This window comes from Silene latifolia, chromosome 11 (genome assembly GCF_048544455.1).
Source record: "Silene latifolia isolate original U9 population chromosome 11, ASM4854445v1, whole genome shotgun sequence".
Classification (NCBI taxonomy): domain Eukaryota; kingdom Viridiplantae; phylum Streptophyta; class Magnoliopsida; order Caryophyllales; family Caryophyllaceae; genus Silene; species Silene latifolia.
In genome coordinates, this window is record NC_133536.1 from 139,495,427 (window position 1) to 139,505,323 (window position 9,897).

The window sequence follows — 9,897 nt, forward strand, 5'->3', positions numbered from 1 at the left end:
ATACATGTATATATATATATATACATGTATATATACATATATATATATATATATATATATACATACATATATATATATACATACATATATATATATACATACATATATATATATATACATACATACATACATATATATATATATACATACATATATATATATATATATATTATAACACTTTTGAAAATATTTAATTACAACGTGACTTATCAGTTTAGTAACATATACGAATTCTTTAAACAGTGGAATTGGAATTATACCTAAACAATAAGTGGCTTTTAAATGGCAATTTTTACAAAATCATCGAACGAAAACGTCACTGTACAAAAATATTCTGACCACTGTCCACTAAAATATTTATTTCTCCTAAACCGTATATTATATAAACATGAAATAGCGGCATATGAAAGTTAAGTCACAAGGCTATCACACATAAAAATTTCGTGCAAAGGTATTAAACATACAGTAAATGGCAGCCAAAACAATCAAGAATAAAATTTCGAGAAATCAACCAAATCACACTCTTCACATTTCCACGCAGTTTCCTTAACACTTCACATATTAATCATACTCACACCTTCCACATACATGCCAATATACTTTCCCCATATCAACATGCTTATAAAAATGTTTAAAAGAAATCATATCACATCCCTTCTCCGTAAAAGTAAGGTTATGTCCCCGTAACCGCAACCATCAATGAAAACAATAATCAAACAAGCCAACAAAACTTTAAAGACAAAATAAATAATATTCATTTTTAATTACCCCACACTGTAATATCTCTCAAGGTGACCGGTTCAAAACTGTAAGGGCTAAGGTAAAAATTAGGCGCGCTTTCCTAACGGTACTAAGAAGGGCACCTAACAGTTTCTACCCGGGGTTCATTTTATTTAGACATATCCTAAGTTTATTATTATTCATTGGTTAGGCATGAGGATCGTTTTGCTCTGACTGATACCACTTTGTAACACCCTCATTTAATTAGGAGCCTTTAGCTAGACATGCCCAACTAAATAGGACTGTTACCATCTCGGTTTTCCGAGGTAGTGAATAACAAAGTACAACAATACCAAAGTACTTTAATTTAAACTTATCGATTACATATTATTACAACTTATTCAATCTAGACATAATATAAAACTTGATACAACTTGCCTCGGAATAAATAAAGTGATTACTAATCTAAGTGATCTAGACAGCAACTATAGTCCAAGTCAAGCTCACGTCCCAATGCTCCCAAGTTAGCTAATCTTTAGTACCTGTCAAATCTGCTCCCCATTATGGTTCATCACAGGTGTTCACGAGTACACGGTCAACCACGAGGTTGAGTAGGAAACTAAACAATGAGTAAGAATAAAGCAACTTGCAATATCACCGATACACAAATAAATTCTACCTCCCCAATTTCGTTCACTTCACACCATGGCACACAACCACAAGGCACACAGCCACTTCTAGACACTCAGTCATACTCCACTTTCAGACACACAGTCATACTCCACTTCTAGACACACAGTCATACTCCACTTCTAAACACCCGGTTATACTCCAGGATACACAGTCTCGCCTCAGACACACAGTTTGGATACACCCAAAACTCATCTCCCAACTCCTATAACAATCGATAATAATGATAGTCTCAATAATATAACCAACCAACATGATATAGAATAATGGCATAAGACAGAAAATTCAGCAAGATAATAAAAGACCGCTGTAAACAGTTAAACACATCCTTCACAAATCCACCACCTCATACATTTAATTCATCTTTAGCAATAACAGAAATAAAACCAGATTGAGTAGTTTCCTACCTGATCAACAAATTCTGCAATCAATAGCTCAAGCAAATCCAAACAATAGTATCTTTAATAGACCGTCACCTAAACATAAGTAATTATAATTTAATTATTAATTATTTAATTCATTATATTAATTATTCAATTATTCAATTATATTTTAATTATATTAATTATTCCCCGTTTAAATTGTTACTACATAAAAACTCGTCTTTAAACAAATAAATACTACAGACCCTCACCTAATCATCTGTGAAAACACGTGAAAAACAAAACACCAACACCAATACACATTCACGCACCACCGAGTTCAACCCCTTCCTTTAACCCACTTTTCACAACACCCCTAGCCACCTTTGGTACCACCCTAGCCTGCACCACGGCACATCCCAATGACCACTAATCACCAGCCTAGCCATCCCCTACAACCCGAAAACTCACGCCCTAGCAACCTAACCACAACATCACCAATACCGAAAACCCGACATACAACTCAACGTTTACTTATGACCACCACCACTACCAACCACCACCGTCCCCCACCGTACATAGCACCACCACACATGACAACCTGTCCACGCCCTAACCATACGACACCTGCAACAACCATACCACCCCGTGAAAACCAACTCAACCCGACACCACCCTCTACACCAAACCACACCACCTCTGGCCATCACCGTCATCACCACTAACCAACGGTGGTTTCAGGGGTGGTCCTTATTCCTCTCGACCCATCTGCAACACCACAGAAACCACCAAAAGCCGACAGCAACAACAACAAGCAATCACCCCTGTTTTTGCGTTTTCCGGCCAAACACCACACGAACCACCAACTCCGACCACCACGACACCACCACGGTGGTCGCCTCACGGCCTAGGTCATAACCCACCTAAGCCCAGGTCAAGTCAGGTCCGTTTATGGGTCCAAATTGGGTCGAAGTCCACTGCTCCCCTTTTTTGAACCTGCATACACAGCCCTCGAAAACCCTTCTGCCACTGCCACCCTACGCCTTCCCTGACACCACCACCATACCCAATCCAACCCTTACAATCCCATTTACCACTTCCCAAAGTTTGGTCTGATTCCTTTAAGGTTTGGGTCAGTTTCAAAGCATCTTATGATCGGTTATTCATTCAGCTTAATAAGAAAATAAAAACGAGGTTAGAAGTTGTTACCTTGAATTAATTAACGCTTGCTAACTCCGTCACCAAGACTTTCTTAATATCCTTCTCTCTCTTTAATGTAAACTTTCAGATTATAATTATGGAGAATATAGCTTTAGGGTAGTCTTCTTATATAGGAGAAGGTATGAGAATCCTTTCCTTATTCGATAACTTGTTTTATGGAAAATTCTATTATTATTATTATTATTATTCATTATTAATATTCATTATTATTATTATTCGTAACTCAGAATAACAACCCGACTCATTTATCTGGGTACACCAAATACACGGCCCAATGCTTATAAACAATACTATCTTTATTTCGTATTTATCGTCTTATTCTGCTTCAATTATTATTAATTCCATTAACTCTATTATTATTTATTCGTAATTATTCGAATTACAAAACTTAATATATATTCATATCATAAAATTACGGGGTATTACAATATTCCCCCCTTAAAATGAACTTCGTCCCGAAGTTCGCCCATTACTACTATAACAACAATTATAAACATCTACACAACTGAGCACTATCCAACTCTACGATTATCAACTACGCCAATCTCATCAGAAGATGTCACAGTAATAACTCGAAACATTTGTAGTATCACATTCCGTCCCCTTAAAAATAAACTTCGTCCTCGAAGTTTGGAATATCAAAAATTGAAAATAATTAAACCATTTATTGTAACCTCACAAGAACATGTGATACACAATGTAACATAAGACAAGTATTTTTTTTTTTCTCAACAGAACATCGATTGATGGATAAATGAATAACAACAATCTTCGAATTAATTTAGATTCATTACTTGCGCGTTTATTTCTCACTAACGAAGTCTAACTTAACATGGATGCAATTAATGTAATTATATATATGGCTTAGGGAAACACGTTCCGCATATCACTAGACATGTCATTCTACTACACATAATTTACAACATCAAAATATTAATGTGCAAGAGATAAGAAACAAACCTTACATTTTTCAAGGATAATAAAAACATGTTACAGCTTCCAAAAATCATTAATAATCAAGTCAAAAACTCATAAGGTCAATTTATAATGCATTTTACAATTTATTTGGTCGAAACAGAAATTTTACAGCAACTTGTCAAAAACTTAGGTCAACGTGAAAAAATCACCATAAAATGTCAAAATATTGTATTACAACGTGACTTATCAATTTAGAAACATATACGAATTCTTTAAACAATGGAGTTGGAATTATACCTAAACAATAAGTAGCTTTTAAATGGAAATTTTTACAAAAACATGGAACGAAAACGTCACTGTACATGAATATTCTGACCACTGTCCACTAAAATATTTATTTCTCCTAAACCGTATATTATTTAAACATGAAACTAGCGGCATATGAAAGTAACTCACAAGGCTATCACACATAAAAATTTCGTGCAAAGGTATTAAACATACAGTAAATGGCAGCCAAAACAATCAAGGATAAAATTTCGAGAAATCAACCAAATCACACTCTTCACAATTCCACGCATTTTCCTTAACACTTCACATATTAATTATACTCACACCTTCCACATACATGCCAATATACTTTCCCCATATCAACATGCTTAACAATGTTTAAAAGAAATTATATCACATCCCTTATCCGTAAAAGTAAGGTTATACTTTCCCCATATCAACATGCTTATAACAATATTTAAAAGAAATCATATCACATCCCTTCTCCGTAAAAGTAAGGTTATGTCCCCGTAACCGCAACCATCAATGAAAACAATAATCAAACAAGGCAACAAAACTTCCAAGACAAAATAAACAATATTCATTTTAAATTACCCCACACTGTAGTATCTCTCAAGATGACCGGTTCAAAACTGTAAGTGCCAAGGTACAAATTAGGTGCGCTTTCCTAACCGTACTAAGAGGGGAACCTAACAGTTTTCACCCGGGGTTCATTTTATTTAGACACAGCCTAAGTTTATTATTATTCTTTGGTTAGGCCTGAGGATCGTTTTGATCTGACTGATACCACTTTGTAACACCCTCATTTAATCAGGAGCCTTTAGCTAGACATTCCCAACTAAATAGGACTGTTACCATCTCGGCTTCCCGAGGTAGTGAATAACAAAGTACAACAATACTAAATTACTTTAATTAAAACTTAGCGATTACATATTATTACAACTTATTCAATCTAGACATAATATAAAACTTGATACAACTCGCAGCGGAATAAATAAAATGATTACTAATATAAGTGATCTAGACAACAACTATGGTCCAAGTCAAGGTCACGTCCCAATGCTCCAAAGTTAGCTAATCTTTAGTACCTATCAAATCTGCTCCCCATTATGGTTCATCACAGGTGTTCACGAATACACGGTCAACCACGAGGTTGAGTAGGAAACTAAACAATGAGTAAGAATAAAGCAACTTGCAATATCACCGATACACAAATAAATTCTACCTCCACAATTCTGTTCACTTCACACCACCGCACACAGCCACAAGGCACACAACCACTTCTAGACACTCAGTCATACTCCACTTCCAGACACATAGTCATACTCCACTTCTAGACACACAGTCATACTCCACTTCCAGACACTCAGTCATACTCCACTTCCAGACATACGGTCATACTCCACTTTTAGACAGTATTGACTTATTCCGTCATAGTGACTGGATGAATGGAAAAGGTGTAAGGGGTCGTGTTTCTAAGGATATGTCACTTGACATGCAACATAGAACTCATACATACGTTCTTTTTAACGATGATTATGTCCAACCTTACAGTATGGAACACCAGCGTTACCTTTGGGAAAAACACCCTCATAAGAACGAAAGGTGGTATGAAAATGAGCATTACAAGCAATTTAGTGACAGGTTTAAGGATATTATTTACGATGATGACAACCCAATTGATGATTGCTTACCCAGTCTACGACATCTCGCTTTCGGTCCTGATGCTCAGGCAACTTTTTATAGCGGGCATGCGATCAATTGATATACTTTCTACACCCGCATTCAAGATTAGGCAAGCACAATGCAAAACAGTGGAGTTTCCGTAGATTATCAGGCAATATACTTTGCTAGTTCAAAGGATAAAAATTCTATTTTGGGTACAATGCAATATTATGGAGTTATTCAAGAGATATAGGTTTTGGACTACATGGATTTTGAGATACCTCTATTTCGATGCAAGTGGGTTGACAACAACAATGGTTTTACAAAGGATGATTTAGGGTTCACATTAGTAAATTTGAAAAGCTTGGAAACCAGGACGATCCTTTTATATTAGCGTAACTAGCAAAACAAGTGTTTTATGTTACCGATCCTATGGATACGAAGTGGTCAGTTGTTCTGTCTTGCCATAGCCGAATTCCAGATGATGCAGACGTCGAATTTTAAGGACTTGATCACAGTGTTATATTGCAATTTGGTAATAATGTCGAAAATGTTAACATTCCAAACATATATACACGAGATGATCATGATGAAGGTATTTCGGTTAATGAAGAGACTAGCAAATCTAAAAAAACATTCCCGGCAGCTGTGAAAATATCAGCAATCCAAACAAGATATTTTACATCATTGTGTAATTATTGACTTGCTGTTATATATCAAAATGTTGTTGTAAACTTTTTCTACTGTTACAGCGGGTTAAGGAAAGTCGTACCAAATGATGCTTTATTTCATGGCGGTAAAACCAAATAAAATGAAAAATAAAATACAACGGTTATACCTAAACCGTTGTTCAGGACGTATATAGTTAAAATGGTTCAGGCCGTTGTTATCTATATAAAAATGATGCTTTATTTCTTGGCGGTAAAATCAAACAAAATGAAAAGATTTAAGACAACGGTTATTTCTAACCCGTTGTAGATTGATACGTGCTTTTTATATAGTCTTTTTAGCCTATTTCAGCACGTATTTCTATGCATTCTTATACTGTTTTTATAGTATTTTGCCCCGAATTGGCTACTTTGGTTCGTTTTGTCCATTTTGTAGAAATGAACGCGAAAGTAGTGGAATCGTACCCTTTTTCGTCCTTTTTGCATGCATTTAGAGGAGACGGGATTTTTTTCCAGAGTGAGATACTACGTTTGGAAGCGTCGTGGCACAGATTACGAGGCATTTAGGCGCGGACTTGAGCTAAAATGAAGACAAAGAACTCGATCGAGCAGTTTTACCACTCGATCGAGTGGTTTTTACGTCCCAGGATGGTCGATCGAGTGGTTTTCCACTCGATCCTTAGCTGCAGAAAGATGGGTTACTCGATCGAGTAACTTTCTACTCGATCGAGTAGATTTGCTGAGGTGTTTGCTCGATCGAGTGGTTTTAATCCACTCGATCGAGTAGTTTCGCTATTATGGGCTTCTAAACAGCATGTGTTATGTTTATTTTGCTACTTAATTACTTTGCTATTTAAGAACGCTTTACTAGGTCATTAGGATCTACCTTTTGATTATCTAAACTTTCTACTGTAAACTTTATTACGTTGCTTTCCTCTTCACTGTAACCTTGCTCTCGGTTTGTTTTCACTCGGATTTTGTGTTCTTTACGCCGGATTCGCTTGATTGTAATTCCTTTCTTATTTCCTTATTAATAATTAATCATTGTTTGCTTTAATTTCTTGTTTACTCCATTTAATTCTTTTTGCCCTAATTTCTCTTTTATGCAATTTTATTGTTATTTCATAATGTTTACTGCTGGGAATTTATCTGTGGTTAGTTTAATTAGCGACATGAGTAGCTAAACCCCTTTCATGTTGGGATTAGGGGATCTGCGGTTGGAAAGTGACGATGTAGTAGATGAAACAGATGAATTGATTACAAGGCTCTGTCACCATAGCAATTTAATTGTATTTATTCGACTTAGTTGAGTGCACACTTCTAAGTTAACCTTTAATCTGGCTAAAATTAATCCTAGATCGAAAGATTGGACTAAATAGGCCTGCTATGAACAATAGACTACCATGACGAGAATGAAAGTTAAGTTAGCGGTATTTTAGGATAGAAAGTAGACCGAAAGGACCTTTCAACATCTGTCTTACATTAATTCGTCTGAGTCATTTACAGCTGAGTCACTGGACTACCGTAGTGAACCGAAATCCTGACATGTCCCTCTCTATCTGATAGTTTTATCCTTATTTCTCTGCTTTTATTGCTCTTGCCTTTATTTCTCTTTCCTTCAAAACTCGTAGTTAGATAACAATTCAAACAACCCCCCCCCCCCCCATTTGTGACCAAATAGACGGACCACTACAGATATCTTGCCTCCCTGTGGAGATCGACCTGACTTCCCTAGCTATATAGTTAGTTTAGTTAGTTTATTTTTGACAGGTACACGACGGGACGTGTCAAATTTTGGCGCCGTTGCCGGGGAGGCAATTGCCCTATTTGTTTTCGTTCCGTTTATTTTATCCGTCTCAGGGAATTTCTATTCCTTGAGGCCGTTCTTATTATTTTCTTTCAGTGTTGTTTATGCCCGGTGTCGACGGGTTTGAATTAGTTTCAAATGATTGAGCCAGAGAGACTATTCAGGCATAGACTCCGTCTGCAAAGGAAATCACGAAAGGAAGACTTGAGTACTTTCGAGCCAGAGCTACATCACTCTCTTTTCAAAGACAGTCCGATTTCTACAGTAAAGATGCCAAAGCTTTCTAGTCATTCAGTGCCTAAAGCATCCTCTATTCCGAAAGGTTTGAATCTCCAGACCGAGGATGGGAATACATTCGACATCCGTCCTTCTTATATCAATCTGGTGGAGATAAATATTTATAGAGGTGTGGCAGGTGAAGATCCGAGGAAGCATATGGAGACCTTTACCGATTACTGTTCTAGTATCCCCGCCACTAAGGGGCTAACTCAAGACAAGATTAAGGAGGTTCTATTTCCTTTCTCTTTAGCTGATTCAGACACTGGGACTGGCCGATCGACTTGACCGCACAAACACACTGGGGTTCTGATTGGGAGTCTCTTGCTCTTGCATTTTACAAGAGATATTTCCCTCCACAACGCACCAACCTGCTGAGGGCCAAGATTACCAGTTTCAGACAGGCTCCCGATGAAAGTTTCTATGAAGCATGGTCACGATTCAAGAAGTTGGTGAGGTCTATTCCTCACCATGGTTTTGACCCATGGTTTCTAGCTAATCAGTTCTACAATGGGCTGTATGATGACCACAGAGCCATACTTGATGCGGCATCTAGTGGGAGATTTCAGGAGAACACCGATGATGATAAGGGGTGGTCTCTTATTGAAGAGATAGCTAATCATAATGCTTAGTATGGAAACCCGAGGGATGGGATTAGGACAGTTCATGCAGTTGATAAGCAGGTTTTGGCTCAGCTGGAGACCATGACTGCTAGATTTGACAAGTTGGAGTTACAAGCTGCTGGGGAGCCTCAGACGGTTCATGTTCTTATTAGAGGAGAGACCGTTTCATGTGAGAGATGTGGGGGTAATGACGGCCACACTGCTGTTGGCTGTCTTGTAGAGAAGGAACAAGTCCTTGCCTTTCCGCAATATAGGCAAGGAGGAGGTTCCTATTACAATAATCAAGGGGAAGTCCATCCCAATTTGAGGTGGACTAGTCAAAATGTGCTCAATCCTACACCTCCTCTGCACCAGCAGCAGCCTTATGTTCCTCCACATAAGAATCAACAAGGCTTTCAGAAGCCTCCTTCCTTTACTCCTCCTAACCATGGTGCATCCTCTTCCGGTGGGGTGAGTGAAATTGGTGAGCTTAAGTCTATGTTACAAGCTTTTACAAAGCAGTTTCAGCTGAGTGATCAACAGAAAGATGCGTCCATAAAGGCACTTGAAACTCAAGTTTCCCAACTAGCCATGAATCAATCCTCAAGAAAGCAGGGTCAATTACCGACTCAAAATGAGAAGAATCCACACGAGACGGTAAACTTGATAAATCTGAGAAG

General features: G+C 37.4%; 1 non-coding gene across 1 annotated transcript; it reads right to left on the bottom strand.

Annotated features, from left to right (window-relative positions):
* Nucleotides 1–8,986: 8,986 nt before the first annotated feature.
* On the bottom strand, nucleotides 8,987–9,093 carry LOC141615968 (small nucleolar RNA R71). Its single transcript, XR_012530351.1, has one exon. It is a non-coding gene; the product is annotated as a small nucleolar RNA R71 (small nucleolar RNA).
* Between the last annotated feature and the right edge of the window lie 804 nt (nucleotides 9,094–9,897).